We start from the raw sequence: 17618 nt of genomic DNA, 5'->3' as shown, positions 1-17618 counted from the left end.
ATGCCTCCACATTCTCCCAACAGCAACTGGAATAACCCTTTCAGAAAACAGCTAGGCAATTCATTTCCAGAGACACAAAACATTCATATTCTTTCACCCAGTCATCCCAGTCCTAGGAAATAACACTATTAATAATAACAGGTAACATTTATCACTTTATATGATTATCCTAACAACCCAATGAAACATGTACTATTAATTGCCCTCATTTAATAAGTCAAGCTGAAATACAAATAACTAAATAAGCAAGCAACTAGCTTAAAGTTCACAGTGTCAGAGTAAAGACTCAAAACTCAGGTCTGCTTGACAAAGAAGGCCATGCCCTTAACTATCACACCAATTATTATTCCTACTACAACAGTAAAACTGCCATCAGCACAGACACATCTGCTGCATCATCAACAATGGGAAATTTCTTCAATCATTAAAAATAACAATTAGTCATACTATATGCAATGATTAGTAATACTTATAAAGCAAAGAGATGAAAGAGACCACTAACTTGTAGTTGTGCTACAATTTGTTGTTGTTTGGTCAATCAGTACTGTCTGACTTTTCTGCAACCCCACAGACTGTAGCCCGCCAGGCTTCTCTGTCCATGGAATTTTCCAGGCAACAATACTGGAGTGGGTTGCCATTTCCTTCTCCAGGGGACCTTCCCAATCCAAGGATGGAACCCAGGTCTCCTGCATCTCCGGTATTGGCAGGCAGGTTCTTTACTACTGCGCCATCAGGGAAGACCTGTGCTATAATTACAGCTACGTAAACGCTAACATTGTAGAAGGCAGCATGGAGTTGTCAGGAGCCTGTGGAGAGGGTTTCCCTCCATTTTCCAACTCCTACTACTATTATGACCAAAATACAACAGGCACTGGTTTGAACAGTTTTAAAACAATAGATCAGAGGAGTAAAGAATGTGTTTCTGGTGTTGCTTTGGCACACAGGGTAGATCTTCTCCTGCAGAAAAGCAACTACTATGGAAAACAGTAGCAGCCAGACTGGGATTTAGGAAACCTCAATTCTCATTGTGGGTTCCTGATTCAATTTCAAAATGTAAACTGATTTCTCTTCTGCCCTTATCTCCTGGTTTCTGCAACTTGCATCAAAAAAAAGTTTAAAACTGGTAAAAAGCAGAGCCTGCAGTTTCAAAGGCTGGAGTCTTAGAAGAAAAAAGAAACCAGAAACTTTAAGGACAGAAAGATGTGTTACAGCTCTAATACATCTAAAGATTAGCATAATCTCTAGATTCATGAAAGAAGCAAAAATTTGGCATAGCTCAAATGTACTAGAAATCTACATGACTTTGAGCAAGTCAATATACAGCTTTTAATCTCTTTATCTATAAAATGAGCATGTTTTAGGAAATACATACTTATTTTCAATGTGCATTAGGGCAGAGTTCCTTATTAGCAACTAAAAATATATTAAAATGTGTATATATTAAAAAGGTATAAAAGTATAAATACATATATGTCTACTAGGGTAAAGCTACTTATTAGCAATTAGCCTTCAAAAATCTTTATGTGGGTTCTTCAAATAACCAATATTAAGAAGAGAAAACCATAAGAATACTATAATAAAGAATAATTAAATAACTAAAGCAGCAAAACTCATTGTCTCCTAAGGAAAATTTATTCTATATTAAACAATAAGTGGAAAGCAAAACTAACATTAATTTGATACAACACTGTTTTGGGGCACTTTTTAAAAATAGCTTTCCCTCTACCTCTACTTTTTAAACAAAATCCTGTAAGTCCATGGCCCTTGCTTAATTTTTCTGAGTCTACACGCCCCTTGAGAATCTGATGAAAGCTAGGAATTCTTATCTTGGGGGAGAAAATACAAAGATAAAAAATACAAAAGAACACACATACAAAATCTCAGAGTATTCACGATCCTTAAGAGATATCTGGACTGGAGGCCAAGAACACTTGCCCCACACTGTCTAAGAGTTTCAAATCTGAAACAAAGAAACAGGTTACCTTCTCTTTTTCTCAGCTCTCTTCAGCTGTACTACACAATAAGCTGTTGCCAACAATGATGCATTTATTCTAAGCAAAAATAGACAAACAGGACCTAATCAAACTTACACGCTTTTGCACCACAAAAGAAACCATAAACAAAATGAAAAGACAATCTATGGAATGGCAGAAAGTATTTCCAAATGATGTGACTGATACTTACCAAAACATACAAATAGCTCATCCAGCTCAACCACAACAACAAAAAAACAAAAACCAAACAACCCAATTGAAAAACAGGCAAATTACTGAAATAGACATTTCTCCAAAGAAGACATACAGACGGCCAACAACCATATAAAAAGATAGTCAACATCACTAATTATTAGAAGAAACGCAAATCAAACTATATAAGGCACTGTCTTACTCCAGCCAGAATGGCCATGATCAAAGTAAACAACAAATGTTGAAGAGGATGTAGAGCAAAGGGAACGTTCCTACACTCTTGGTGAGAATGCAAGCTGGTGCAGCCATTATGGAGAACAGTATGGCAGTTCCTCAAAAGACTTAAAATTGAGTTGCCATATGATCCAGCAATCCCATCCTGGGCACATATCCAGACAAAACTATAATTTGAAAAGATACATGCACCCCTAAATTCACAGCAGCATTGCTTACAACAGCCAAGACACAGAAGCAAACCAAGTGTCTCTGACAGATGGACGGATAAAGAAGATGCGGTCATGTATACAGGTGAATACAACTCAACCCCAAAAAGGACTTCAGTAACGCCACGTGCAGCAACAGACAGACCCAGAGACTCGTACTAAATGAAGTCAAGTCAGAAAGAGAAGGACGGATCCATATAATATCCCTTATATCTGTAATCTGCAATACAACACAAATGCACCTATCGATAATACAGAAACAGATGTGACGAAGAGACCTGTGGTTGCCAAGGGGGGGGCGGTATAAGGGAGGGGACGACTAGGAACTTGGGATTAGCACATGCAAACTAGTATACACAGCATGGATAAACAAGGAGGTCCTACTGCATAGCACAGGGAACTCTATTCACTATCCCGTGACAAGCCGCATGGTACGAATGTGTGCATGCCCATGACTGAAACGCCGCGCTGTGCAGCAGAAGACAACAGGACACTGCGAGTCGACCACGCGCTGCTGGGCGCTGTCCGCAGTCGCTCAGTCGTGTCCGCTGTTTGGCGGACCCACGGACTACAGCGGCCAGGCTCCTCTGTCCATGGGATTTTTCAAGCAAGTATGCTGGAGCGGGTTCGAATTTCCTACTCCAGGGGATCTTCCTGACCCAGGGATCAAACCTGTGTCTCCTGGGTCTCCTGCACTGGCAGGCAAATTCTTTACCACTGCACTACCAGGAAAGCCCTTAATCAACTACAATTTTTTTTTTTTTTAAAAACAGGTTTGTTCTTACAAACATAAACTATGGAGACAACACGTGCCACTTGTTAAATACTTCCATCTGGCTGCCACAATGAAGGGTGTACTTCCCTACCATCAACATCAGTACAAAGCTAAAAGGAACCTTAGAATCCAACCACAAGGAAATGGATAAATACACCACGGTACATCCACTTGAAATATCAATCATCAAAAATGTTACCAAGTTGATTATGGATTAGAAAATGTTAGTTATATCTAAAGTCAGACTTTAAAATACACATAAATTTAGACTTATATAAAAAACAACAGTTAAAACAGTTAAAAAAGTTTTAAAAAGCCCAAAGATAAAATTTATTTCCAAAGGGAAATACATCGAAATTTAACAGCAATTAAAATTGAATACTGAAAACATGATTTTTCCAGTTCTTAAATTTTCCAATATTAAAAAATTTTTTAAATAAACTGACAAATGAAAATTATTATACTGGTTAAAAAGACAACTTAATAACATCGATTTTTCCCCATTCTTAGCTCTTAATTACTTTTAAAAGGACTGAGCAACATATTGCACATAGGAATTAAAACTAAAAACAATCCATTTAAGAAGTGAATGACAGCTTATGAACTCTGCGAAACTTCAAAGGTTTCAGAATAAAATTAATTGACATTAATAATCATGTTACTTAAATTATACAAAACTGTAACATTAGTTTTTCAAAAGTTATAGAGACTTCTGGGGAAAAAATATTTCAGGAGACTAAACTATGGTTTCCATGGTGTCTCAGATGGTAAAGCGTCTGCTTGCAATGCAGGCGACCCAGGTTCAATCCCTGGGTTAGGAAGATCACCTGGAGAAGGAAATGGCAACCCACTCCAGTACTCTTGCCTGAAAAATCCCATGGACAGAGGGGCCTGGTGGGCTACAGTCATGGGATCGCAAAAAGTCAGACACGAATGAGCGACTTCACTGTTTTTTAAACCATGATAAATTATGACTGGTTAACTCAAATTAGTAAATGAGACCCACATCTGAAGACAAACATAATCGATTACAAAATTCAGTCAGTCAGTTAGTTCAGTCGCTCGGTCGTGTCCGACTCTTTGCAACCCCATGAATCGCAACACGCCAGGCCTCCCTTTCCATCACCAACTCCCGGAGATTACTCAAACTCATGCCCATCGAGTCGGTGATGCCATCCAGCCATCTCCTCCTCTGTCGTCCCCTTCTCCTCCTGCCCCCAATCCCTCCCAGCATCAGGGTCTTTTCAAATGAGTCAACTCTTCGCGTGAGGTGGCCAAAGTACTGGAGTTTCAGCTTCAGCATCAGTCCCTCCAATGAACACGCAGGACTGATCTCCTTTAGGATGGACTGGTTGGATCTCCTTGCAGTCCAAGGGACTCTCAAGAGTCTTCTCCAACACCACAGTTCAAAAGCATCACTAGTAACGGAGAAATCTAGTCTTAATAGACAATACTCAACTATCAATATCCTAGAATCTTCAACATGTTACCGTTACTTTACAATTTAGAAGAGGAAATATTCCTAGAGGACAGTACCTCACAAAAAATAAAAAAGCTATTAAAAAAAAAAAACTTTCCACTAATTCACCAAGGCATGTTTTCTTCACAAATGTCAATTAAAACTTTGAAGATCAAGGATAAGAGGATAAGTTCCTTAAAACTAAACAACAGATATAATTTCTAATCCTGCTAAATGTATTTTTAAAAGTACAGAGATTTTTCTCTAAATGATATTATAAAACAACATAAATAAAACAAAAATAGGTAGTTTCCAGTAAAAATAGTAATAGCATCTATTTCTTCTATTCCCTCAGGCCCCTGTCATTTAAACAATCTGTGGAGTGGTAGTTTTGGTCCTAGGTGTATAAATTTCAGGTATCGTCTCATAAGATATTTAGTCCTGGTGAAAAGAAATTAATGGAGCACATTGACCTTGACAGACAGCTACTTGAGGAGATTGAGAATACCACACAATTGACCAGACTTGGGGAAAGTAATGTTACAGGACATCCACAACTCCTCCTACACCCCATATTTTCACTCTAACAACGTTCTTTTAAATATGGAGACTCAAAAAATAAAAAATAAAAATAAACATGGAGACTCAAAAACTTGAAAGTAGACACACAACTATTTCCAAGATCCATGTCACAGATCACTCTCTCTCTCTTTCAAGATCCATGCCACAGATCAATCTCTCTTTCTTTACATACATCCTCTTATATTTACGACGCTCTTTGCTGTTTACCCCTTTTTACCTACACTACCTCTTATATCTTTACAAATAACCTCCAAGTTCAATGGGGTTGCAGCTTTTTTATTATTTTTTTTTTATAGAAAAGAAAATAGACAGGCCAAGAAGCTTGCTAGTAGTGGAACCAGGCCTAGAAACCAAGTCTCTTGCTTTCAATTCTGAAGCGCCTTCTTCCATGCACAACACTACCCCTCTGTAATACAGGAAAGCCTTCCATAAAACATTTGGCTGGCTTCCAAGACAGCGGTCCCAGGCTGAATTAGACTCTATATAGTAAATAGTATAAATAGTGAGGGTTTAATGCAATTACTGGCATAGAGGCATACATCTTTTTATAAGTAAAAAATCAGTTGGTTTTAAGTTAAATCAACATAGCCTGTGTATGGTGGGGGAAACAAGTAGAATACTTCTAAAAACAAGTCAAAATGAAATATGCAAATCTGCACGTTTTACAACAGCTAGCAGAGGCAGCATAATCAACACGAGGAGTAGAAAAAAGAAAACAGTGGACAACTAAAAAGAATAATGTAAAAAGAAACTGCACGATGCTTTTATTTTTAGGAAATAAAATGAGGGGCTTGTCTTTTCTTCCTCCCGCCATCCCGAAATAATGGAAATTTTAGAACATATATTAGGCTATAAAATAGTAAGAGAAGTAGAAGAGGATTTTATTTAATAGCCATCAAACGAAATCCCTACCAAAATGGCTGGCTCTGGAATATAACACATCCAAAATCCAAAGTCCTATTTCTAGTTCAGTTACTGGTAGTACACAGCTTATATGAACCAATTATTTTAAGCTTTCAATTCTCACACCTATAAAATCATAACACTATAGGCAAACTATTTGCTCATGACCTTGGAAGGAGGAAACAATGCCTACAAAGGTGATGAGCAATACTCTAATCCCCATTATCCACTGCAAAAATAACTATTTCTCAAACATCTTCTAGGTGTGACGGTCTTTATAATCTAAAAAAATAAAGCAAAGAGAAATACTTAACTAAAGACAATAACTGCATGATAAAATTAAGGTGTCTCAGAGAATTTGCTTTCATAGGACATCAAACAGAATGAACTTGGGTTTGATCAAGACACCAAACAAAAACAGTAGTCATTAGGTTTAGCTGGGAAAAGAGGAAAGTAGGTTGCTTGTCCTTTGGATTCCCAAAGCACCATTTACGTATTATTGCATTTAACACTCTGTACAGTAGTTTGTCATGCCCGCTTAGATTGTAAATTCCTCAAGGACAGAGACCTTATTCAACTCACTTTTATATTTCTAATCCCTAGCAGAGGATCTGGCACACAGAAGATAATCAATAAATGTTTTTTAAACAGGCGAGGTAAGGACAGGATTCTCTATCTAAATTATTTTACTCTATATTACTTGTCCAGGTCATTTACTCCTTGTCTCTCAACTCCAAAATCACCACTCTAGACTGCTCTGTGGTGCTGGGCTGAGACTATGCAACTGTATTTCACCAACTCTTCTGCCAGGGGAGGTCAGTGTTAGGCTTTGCCAATGGAGGTAAGAAAGCAGTAAAAGGGCTGAGGGGACCTCCTTCTAGTCACTGGCAGCAACAGTTGGTTCCAGCCTCCAGCTTCTTTCGGTATTCCCCAGAACTAGCCTAATCAGCAGCTCAACAAGGCTGACCTCAAAAGTTCAGAACTAGGCCAACAGAATCTCTTCTCTGAGCTCTCTGACTGATTATTATAATGTTCTCTTTCTGCTCTTATATTCATCTAACCATCTCCCTGTATTAAATGCCTTCTGTTCAAATTCCTATTGAACTTTCTATTTTATCTATTGGACACTAATACCCTGTTCTTCTAACTGCTCTCCTCTGAGATATCTTGCTGCTTTATTAAAGGGGAAAGTAAAGGAACTTTGAAATTATTCCTACACATAAAATATATTTTAGAAAGAATAATGCCAAACCCTTTAAATTTGTGTGTTACACTGCAACACAAATATCACTTAACTTTTGCAATTTAAACTACTGTTCTCTCAGTAGAGCACAAGCATCCTGGAAAAAAATGAGAGTACAGCTGATCTGCGACTCCTCAGTGGTCTCAGTTCCCACAAGCCTCTCCTAGTATGAGCATGACAACATGCTGAATGTGATTCTTAAATTTGTTTTTTTTTTTTTTTGCTGTGTTCAACATGGCCCATAGTGCAGGCTGACTACTTCATCTAGTGTTCAACAAAAGAAACAGCAATCTGTTCTAACACTAAAGCTGAACTGAACTTACTGGTATGTTCTTCCCATCCTGAGAGATTTCAAGTATAATTTTTTATTATATGTGATTTATAATGACTTTAGAAGCAAACTTCATAAAATACAACTCCATGCTTACAGCAGAGACACAGAAAGAAATACCTCCTGCAGGAGAGCCCCAAATCAATACAACTGTTGAAAACAAATGACCAAAATGCTTTGATAGTTTTATATGGTTTGTTACTTCATTTAATAAGATGTCCTCACTAGACAATTTAATCTGAGGTTAATTTCAAAGATAACTTTTCATTATTGTACTTAATAAACTGAATTTTTAAAATTACGACAAAATGGCAGATAGTAGAGAAAAGGCAAATTCAAGCATAAGAATCTTTCTCAGAATTCTTGGTAATGTATTTACATAGCCCCTGAGCATCCAAAAAAAGTATCACTAGGCCCAGATATATTAGTCCACTTCGGCTGCCTAATAACCATAAGACAAAAGAGAAATGAAAAAAAATTTAAACTTGAAATCTCCACCGGAATTCCTCCACACAGCATAAAAATGGAGAGTGGGCCACCCGCCCCCTTAGGACCTATAAAATCGGGGACTCATCACCTAGCTCCTGCCTATGGACATAACACTAGTTGCTACGTAACTGCCAAAAGTTTTGTTACCACAGTCAGTGTATCTATGTAAAATCAACCAAGCTCTACGCCTAACAAGGGACACCAGAGGATCTGTTTGAACCATTAGGTAGAAAAAATGAAAAATCTGACAGGGGAACAGACAGGATATCTCAACCTACAGAGAACAGACGGTAAATTTTAGTGTACCTCTGTACTCAAATTATATCAGGCTCTACTCATTTCAAAGCAAATAATCATTCAATACGTTACTATAATAACTTATTGATGTAAGCTTTCAGAGATGGAAAAAAAACAGGAAATTAAATAACTAGTGTCTGACAACAATGTCTGTCTTCCACAACATGTATAACAAACAACACTAATTAAAAATCAAGTGTAGATCTGTCCACCGGCAGTCTATATAATCTTACAGTGTTTTTCCTTTTTTAAAAACTGTAAACTGTGATGCACTGTCTAGTTTCCCCAGATTTAACAAGCAAGTGGATACAAAATTCTGAATGCTTTAAGTCATACCAGAAACGCAGCCATGATTTTAATAAAGTGCTTTTTAATGTTAGCTCACTTCTCTCGCTGGAAGGAATTATGCTTCTGTGCTAATGTATAGAAATGAAACTGTCACTGAAACATCTGGTTATATATTATTCATTAGACATATATCACCTTTACTCCAAAGACTGCATAATATAAACACAAACCACGAATAAATCAAATTAAAGAGATAGACCTGACACCACATGCTGAAGGTCAGTAATAGACAAATGAAATTCCAAAGACGTTTGCTGATCTGCTCCGTATTTCTCTCCTCACAAACCTGGGAGCTAGCAGTCTTGAGAGTTCCACACAGGCAGAGGAAAAACTCAAAATTCTCAGTCTGTTGAATGTCTGCATTGTCTACATTATGTTAATGGTTCTAATTTAAAATTTTTCTATGCAGCACATTTGAGAACCATCAGCATATTTTTCTAATACTCAAGCCCACTAGCCTACTCTGGCAGTTGTCCATAAATTCTCCATTTCACTCTCACACCTACTATGATTAACCTCAAATGTGTATTCCACAAAGGTACCTGAAAGAAATATCACCAATCCTTAGAAAAAAGTAAGGGGCCATATTTGCTGTGCTAGCCTTGGAAAATGAAGTCTTACATACCCATTGTTTTATTTAAAATTACGTTAAACGTACAAATAAGATTTTTTTAAAATACCTGTTGATGGTGACAAGTAGAAATTTTAGGGGGAAAAGGGAATAACTAAGAGTCATATTGCTGCCATTTAAATTCTTGATAAATCGAAGGATGAAATAGCCACTTTAAAAACACAAGTTCTACTACCAACCTGAGTTATTAAAATATTCAAAAACTACACTCTTTTGCAAGTGAGGAAAGTAGAGTCTGCCAATTACACTAAGTATTCTAGCTGATCATCGTGGAACTACCAAAAGTAGATTATGCAATGCAAATCACACATAATTAGTTTTCAACATAATTCTCAGTCTAAAACACTGAAATCATGTCTCAATTTTTTTTTTTAATTTTTAAAAGAAAGCATATTACGAGAAGGCCGAATGCAAACCTACCCTGTTCACAGCAAACCAATCTTTACACACCTCCGAGGAACCTGACATTCCCAAACCATTTAACCATGTTAAAGGCATACATTCTCTAAAACTTCGGAGAGTCAGGCAGCAGAAACCCAAAAAAGCTTTCAAGGAGATAAGCCTGTAACTGGTCTTCGGGTCCCCCCAAAATAATCGGAAGGAACCTCAAAGTTTTAGATCAATTTTTTTCACTAACAGTGGCTCTGGGCGCAGGGAGACGACTTCCCTAGGAGGGAAACGATCCTGACAACCCGAACGAGGGCTCCCCGGCGGGACTCGGGGCCAAAGCCCTCGGCGTACGCGACGGGGTTCAAAAATGCGAAGCTTCCATCAGGAACAAACCCAGACGCCCCCTCCCCCCACGACTCCTCCGGGGCACCCCCGCGGGTTTGAGAGCGCAGCAACAGATACTCCTAGCGGGCAAGCGGCACTCCAGGAATGTTTTCACCAGGAGGGGTCTCCCCGCCGCCTACAGGGAACCCCGACGCCAAGGAGCGCCTCGACAAGCCAACCCCGACTCCAGCACCCCGGGGGGGAGAGCGGACTAGGCGCACAAAGCGCCCCTACCCCACCCTCACAGCGCGGACACACACACCACACACACCCCCGGGGCGCGAGGGGGGAAGCCCGAGGGGGAAAACCCTGCATTCCACGCGGTTCGTCTCCGGAGAGGGGCCGCGGAGAGGCTGGGGGGCCCCCCGGCTCGGGGAGGCGACGGGGCGCCGCAGCGCAGCCCCGGCCTCCGCGCAGCGCGAGCGGCTCGCACGAAGGAAGGAATCCCCGAGCTTCGCCCACGGGGGGTCCTCCTTAAGCCGGACTCCCACCCCCGCCAAGACCCTCGAAGAAACGGGAACAATGAGAAGCCGCCTTCCCCCGCCGTCCCCGCCCCGAGAGCGGCCGGGGGCGGCGGCGCCATCTCCGCTCACACCCCCGCGGATACACACACCCGCCCCCCCTCAGCTCCAGCCCCGGCGCGGCCGTCAGCGGCCCGCAGCCCCGCCGAGCTGACGCACGGCCGAGCCCGCCGCGCCCGCGCCCCCTCTCCTCCTCGCGCGTCCCTCGCCTCACCGGCTCCTGCCCCACCCCGGGGCTCCGCGGGCCGCGTCCGGAGCGAGACTCGGGCACAAGCCGCCGGCGCCGCCGCACAATATGGCGAGCCTCGGCTTCCGCAATGGAGCTCGGGAAATACAACAGGGGCCGCTCAATATTCATGAGAGACCGAGGGGAAGCCGGCTTGGCCGGCGCGGCGGGGAGGGCGGGAAGGAGCGAGCGGGCGGGCGGGCGGGCGAGGGGGCGGAGGCGCGGGACGGGGACGTGCACGGCGCGGGGAGGCCCGCGGCGCGAGGGGAGGGGGCGCCGCCGCGTGCTGCCGGGAGGGCCCGAGCCGCCGCCCCGCCCCGGGCCGCCCGGCTCCGCCCCCCGGCGCCCTCCGCGGGGCGACGCGGCCCCCGGGCAACGCCCGGATGACGGCGGCGCCACCTCGTCCTCGCCGTTCTGTCTGCTGAGCTCTCCTGCCCCTGCGTGCGCCCCTCACCGCGCCTCCCTGGCCCGCTGCTGGGGTTCGCGGTCGGACTCCTGCTCTCGCCCGCGACTGCCACCCATCCACCCGGTAGACGCCTCGTCAGGCTTTCACCTCTAGAAGTTCACCTGAACTTCGGCACTCGGCCTCCCCCCACCCCACGGCAACGCTCACACACACTTTCCGTCCTTGCGGAGTGAACCAGCAAGACCCAGTTCCAAGGAAAACGACCTTCAGTGCTAAGCGTATATTCTTGGACGTCTGTAAGCGTACTCCTGGTTCTCATCGGTTTACTTACCTTGCGGCTGTTGCAATCCTTCCTCCGCCCCTCCCAGTATTAGCTTCTGAGTTTGAGAATAAGTGGTAGATGTAATAGATGTAGTCGTTACCTAAAACACAGTCTACCACCAAGTATATGAAATGTGAATACATTAAGCTACAAGCTGAAGTAACTGAAAGAGTTCCTGATCACAAGATGTACTATTGGTGAGATGATCTGTTCTCTTGAAAAATAACCAACAATTTCAGGTAGCAAACGGAAGGCATTTGGGACACAAAGGGAACGCACTGAGAATTGGGCAAACTAGGTTTATAGCCTCCAATGTGCCTCTAACTGTGTGACTTAACTAAAGTACATAATTGTCCTGGACTTTACTTTCCTCATTTGCAGAATGAGAGGAGTGTGTTGAATGATTCTTAGATCCTTTCTATCTTTTGAACTCTCTAAACTCTACAAGCAATGCCAAGTAAATGATATGAAGTTACGTAAGATTTTGGGAGAGAAAAGGCTCGATTCTAGCTGGTGTGTTAGCGGAGATTTCCTGAGGAGCTCAGAGTTGAGTAGGACTGTGAGGGATAGCTTTGGATAGGTAGAAAGAAGACAGGCGTTAAAATATTTAAGACAACACATCATTTGCCCTACCTAACAATCCATTAAGATCAGCAAGAGCAAAACCAGGGACTTAAAACTTTCCCTTACTATCTAAGGCTTTAAATAAGAAATGACAATTCTCAGACGCTATAAGCCCTTCAAGGTTAAGCTGTTTTTCCAATGTGGAACAAAAAAAAAAGAAAAGAAAATCAGGAATGCTCCTGCTTCTCCCTTCCTGTAAGGGTTCACTTTCTACAGAGAATTCAGTTGCAGAAGTGTCTCCCTTCTTTGTTCACAACTGCATGTGTCATCGCATTAATGCTGTTCATAATTCAGAACGTTTTACTCTAGTGAAAATGCATATGAGGTTATGATTTTGAGAAAAAACTATTTGTAAAAAAAAACAGGAATTTTATGGATAAAAGCTAAAATAGTACTTTTAAAAGATTGACAAGAGAGTTAGTAGAAAAATGAAAAAGTTATGGGATATCTGGATTAAATGCGATTAATAAGCTAGACCTCAGGCTAGCATCCTTAATTTGAAAGACACTGCTGACACATTAATGGAGCTGGTATTATCTATTTTATCTCTTTCTCAAAAACTTGGACTGAGAGTGTTATGGATGTCCCCTGACTACATTCATCAGGAAAGGCTATGTTACGGTACAGTAGCAGACATATCATCTCCCAAATCTTCGTGCCTAGCACACCAAAAGTTTATTGCCTGTTCATGCTTCTTGTGAAACGGACTTATTCTATTCCAGTCACTCTAGGAACCAGATTGGCAGAGGGCTCACCCAGAACACTGAACCGAGTTCAGGAGAGGTGGTGATATTGATGAACAATACTAATGTCAGTCACCCTGAACCCACCAGTTAGTTTCTAGATATTATGAAAAAGCTCTCAAGTTTTATTTCATAACACTGGCTATCTTGAATGCCTTCAAGAAAGGTATGTTTTCAAAAAAACAAAACAAAAAACCTCACTGTACTTTTTAAAAGTTGACTATCACATAAACAGAATGCACTTTTCATCTTTCTTCCCCCTTTTTAAATTGTATTGTACATTAAATCAATGTCAAGTCCATAGTCAGTCTATCAATAGTGATTTGACATATCCAGCCTACATTCTTTTTGCTGTTTTTTGACCTGACATGAGGGTCACCACCCTCTAAAACATTTTCTGTTAACACTCTACCGTCTTGTTAAAGTAGTAATTATGTTTTAACCAGGAAGAGACTAAATTAATACTGTATAATACAAGTATTTTAGGTGGATGACTAGATGACCTCTAATTAGAAAGTTTCTTTTCCCTCAAAACTTCAAAAGTAGTACCTACCCTTTTAATCACATGGTGAATTGGGTAGACATCTCTGATCACAAAAATCACCTCTTTCCTGGTTTTCTGTTATGGTGATACTACAAATGAGATTAGTTCAGCTTGGTCAACTTTTGGTGAGCATCTACTATGTGCTGACACTTTGCCAAGTGCTTGAAATAAAGATATTAATATAACTAGGATACAAGTTCCTTGGGAGCAGAAATCTTATTTACATGGAAAAAAGTGTATACCTAGCACGATGTTTGGCATATAGTAAATGCTGAATAAATAGGCATTAAGAGAGTGAAAGACTGGGAATCTTTGATCCCAGCGTGTATATGAAGTAGAATAGTTCATATGATCTTGGTATGTCTCACTTTACTGCATAAGAGCAGATATTTTTATCAGAATTGCATTTAGTCCCCTAGAGGCTTTCTCTACTTAGACAGTTTGTCTTAAATGGAGATTCACACCTGCCTATTCTATATCCACCCCATGGACTTCTTTTCAGCTGTGCTCCAGATATCGAATTGTTACCTCCTTATCTGAGATGAAGAGTGCAGTCCAGTCTATGGCCATACCACCCTGAACGTGCCCGATCTCATCTGATCTCGGAAGCTAAGCAGGGTCGGGCCTGGTTAGTACTTGGGTGGAAGAGTGCAGTCCATCAGCATTTTGTTAATAAGAAGCTTTAGGGACTTCCCTGGCGGTCCAGTGTTTAAGAATACACCTTGCATTGCAGGAGACGTGGGTTCAATCCCTGGTCAGGGAACTAAGATTCCACATGCCGCAGAGCAACTGAGCCCCTGAGCTGTGATACTGAGCCCAGGTGCCACAACTAGGGTCTGAATGCAACAGAGATCCCACATGGTATAACAAAGACCTAATGCATCCAGATGAATAGATGTTTTTTTAAAAATATGTGCTTGATTGCACTTTTACAGTCATCATTTCACTGACTCTTCAGAACGATTCTCCAAGAATTCCTCCAAGATGAAAATGTCTCTTCTGTGATGAACTAACTCTCCCAAACATTGAGCTCATAAGCAGCAGAGCTGAGACTCCCAGCTGGGCATCTGACTCCAAGTCCAAGCTGCACTCCATGATGCCACCTATGCCTTCCCTCTTTGTGTGCATACACAGCTCCAGCATTTTTCTTCTTTCTAATGGGTAAGCAGGTTGAGACAAACACCTCCATGACATGCTCTCAACACTAGTGTTTATTCCTAGTGTTTAATCATCAGTATGGTTCATTTTAAAGAAGCTAAAGACAATGCTATATATAATAGTATATGAACCAGACCTGTTGACAGGAAACCATAAGGGTTTTTTGTTTTTGTTTTCTTAGAAAAGTTACATAAGAAAACAAACCAGAACTGAAAGGGAGGTTGAAGGACTGGAATATATTGGGATTTAATCACTATAAAAAAACAAAAGCAAAACCTGAATCTGCCTGCCAGTGCAGGAGATCCAAGAGATGCTGGTTGGATCCCTGGGTCAGGAAGATCCCCTGGAGGAGGGCATGGCAACCCACTCCAGTATTCTTACCTGAAGAATCCCATGACAGAGGAGCCTGGCAGCAACAGTCCTACTGCTGCTGCTGCTGCTAAGTCACTTCAGTCGTGTCCAACTCTGTGCAACCCCATAGACGGCAGCCCACCAGGCTCCCCTGTCGCTGGGATTCGCCAGGCAAGAATACTGGAGTGTTGCCATTTCCTTTTCCAGTGCATGAAAGTGTAAGTTGCTCAGTCATGTCCAACTCTTCACGACCCCATGGACTATAGCCTACCAGGCTCCTCCATCCATGGGATTCTCCTGGCAAGAATACTAGAGTGGGTTCCATTTCCTTCTCCCGGCAACAGTCCATGGGGCCACAAAGACTCAGACACAACTGAGCAACTGAGGGCACACACATTCAGTTCAGTTCAGTTCAGTCGCTGAGTCGTGTCTGACTCTTTGCAACCCCATGAATCACAGCACGCCAGGCCTCCCTGTCCATCACCAACTCTCAGAGTCTACCCAAACCCATGTCCATTGAGTCAGTGATGCCATCCAGCCATCTCATCCTCTGTCGTCCCCTTCTCCTCCTACCCGCAATTCCTCCCAGCATCAGGGTCTTTTCCAATGAGTCAACTCTTCGCATGAGGTGGCCAAAGTACTGGAGTTTCAGCTTCAGCATCAGTCCTTCCAATGAACACCCAGGACGCACACACATACACATACACATGCACATACATAATATAATTTTCAAGGGATTCCCTGGTGGCTTAGAAGTGAAGAATTCGCCTGCCAATGCACGAGATGCCTGTTCAGTCCCTGAGTTGGTTGCATCCCCTGGAGAAGGAAATGGTAACGCACTCTAGTATTCTTGGCTGAGAAACCCCTGACACAGGAACCTGGTGGACTACAGTCCATGGGGTCACAAGAGTCAGACACGAGTTTAGTGACTAAACCACCACCACCACCACCATAATTGTCAAACTACATCTACCAGCATCTTTATTTGTCATCTTTTAGATTTGTTGTGCTTTCTTTGAAAGGGTGAAATTAAGTAGGAATGTTGTAGGAAGGCCTAAAGAGACCTATAATTCAAGGTGGCTTCAGGAAGCAGGCAACTTGAGATTTACTACCTCTTCAGCTGAAAAAATATAGCTCTAGCCACAAGCTTTAGTGAAGTTTTATTTGTATTTCAACATAGTGCATTTCTTTTTGTGACACTTCCCTTGGTGTTTTAGTTCATTGTTCCTTTTTATATTCCCAAGACAATCAAAATAATTGGTGCTACTCTTAACTGTTCAGCTTAGAGTTAAACAGATTAAATGAGATGGGCTAGTTAAGCTTTGGGGGAGAACTAAATACTATTGCTATTTCCCTCCTATGGAGACTTGGAATGGTATTTTATATGTCCCAGATGTGGCCACATTCTGCCTAACATCTGTTAGTGCATTTTATTAAAATAATGAACTAGCATGTGTTTGAAAAGTCAAAAGAATGAGTAAAAGTTTTCATTCTGATGCAGCCTGACTAGCCAACTGTTTCTTTGTAGTTAATAATGGAGGGCATTATTGTGATATCCAACTTGATGTATAAATAAAGTGTGATTTAATAATTACTGGCTTTAGTTTTCTAATATGAAGTAAGTTTATTCTATTCAAACAACCTTTGTAGGTTTTTTTCCTTTCAAAATGTTTACTGCAAGTGGTGAGAACTGTGCCTTGGCATTGATCTAGGAACACCAAGAATAATCCTGGAAACTAACAAGGAATAGATAATTAAGATTAAAACTTAGAACTAAAATGGAGATTTCTCTGGAAAAGAGGGCTGAAAGAGCCCAGGGGGGAGGTACAGATGAAAAGTGCAAAATATTTAAATCAAGTTACAGCTTGCTCAAACTGCCCTTGTGGACATTTTAATTTTTCCCACTTAAAACAAGCTACAGAAGAATAGTTTTTGTGGGGTGAGAGAGTGGAGGGTAAAGACCCCTCTTATCTAACACATTTCTTGGAAATGTTTTTAGTAAAGAATTTAAAAGAACTGCTAAATCCCAAGCAGACAAAGAAAATGTCTTTTTATTTTAGACTACATCAAGATGTAGAAAACTCTGCAGTATCCATCTGCTGAATCATTAGCATTTTATACTCCACAAAAGTAAACCATTTACATATGCATCAAAGAAGATACTGAAGTAGGTTATAATTCAGGTAAATATGAAAACCATTCCGGTCAACCAAGAATACCAAGGTTTTATGCGTTACATCCAGGAAGAGATATTTTCTAAAG

The 17618-nt window shown here is 41.3% G+C and overlaps 1 protein-coding gene across 2 annotated transcripts in view; it reads right to left on the bottom strand.

The window, feature by feature from the left end:
- RNF2 (ring finger protein 2) overlaps positions 1–11322 on the bottom strand; it is a 40216-nt gene extending 28894 nt beyond the window's left edge. The window contains exon 1 of one of the 2 annotated variants that reach the window (XM_043923365.1): positions 11197–11322. The gene's annotated coding sequence lies outside the window, so the exon portion shown is untranslated. Of the gene's footprint in view, positions 1–10723; positions 10832–11196 lie in introns of those variants that run through there. The other variant, XM_043923366.1, reaches the window with a different exon arrangement.
- Positions 11323–17618: the final 6296 nt, after the last annotated feature.

This window comes from Cervus elaphus, chromosome 14 (genome assembly GCF_910594005.1).
Source record: "Cervus elaphus chromosome 14, mCerEla1.1, whole genome shotgun sequence".
Classification (NCBI taxonomy): domain Eukaryota; kingdom Metazoa; phylum Chordata; class Mammalia; order Artiodactyla; family Cervidae; genus Cervus; species Cervus elaphus.
The sequence above is the reverse complement of the archived record's forward strand: the minus strand, read 5'-3'. Positions and strand labels throughout refer to the sequence as shown.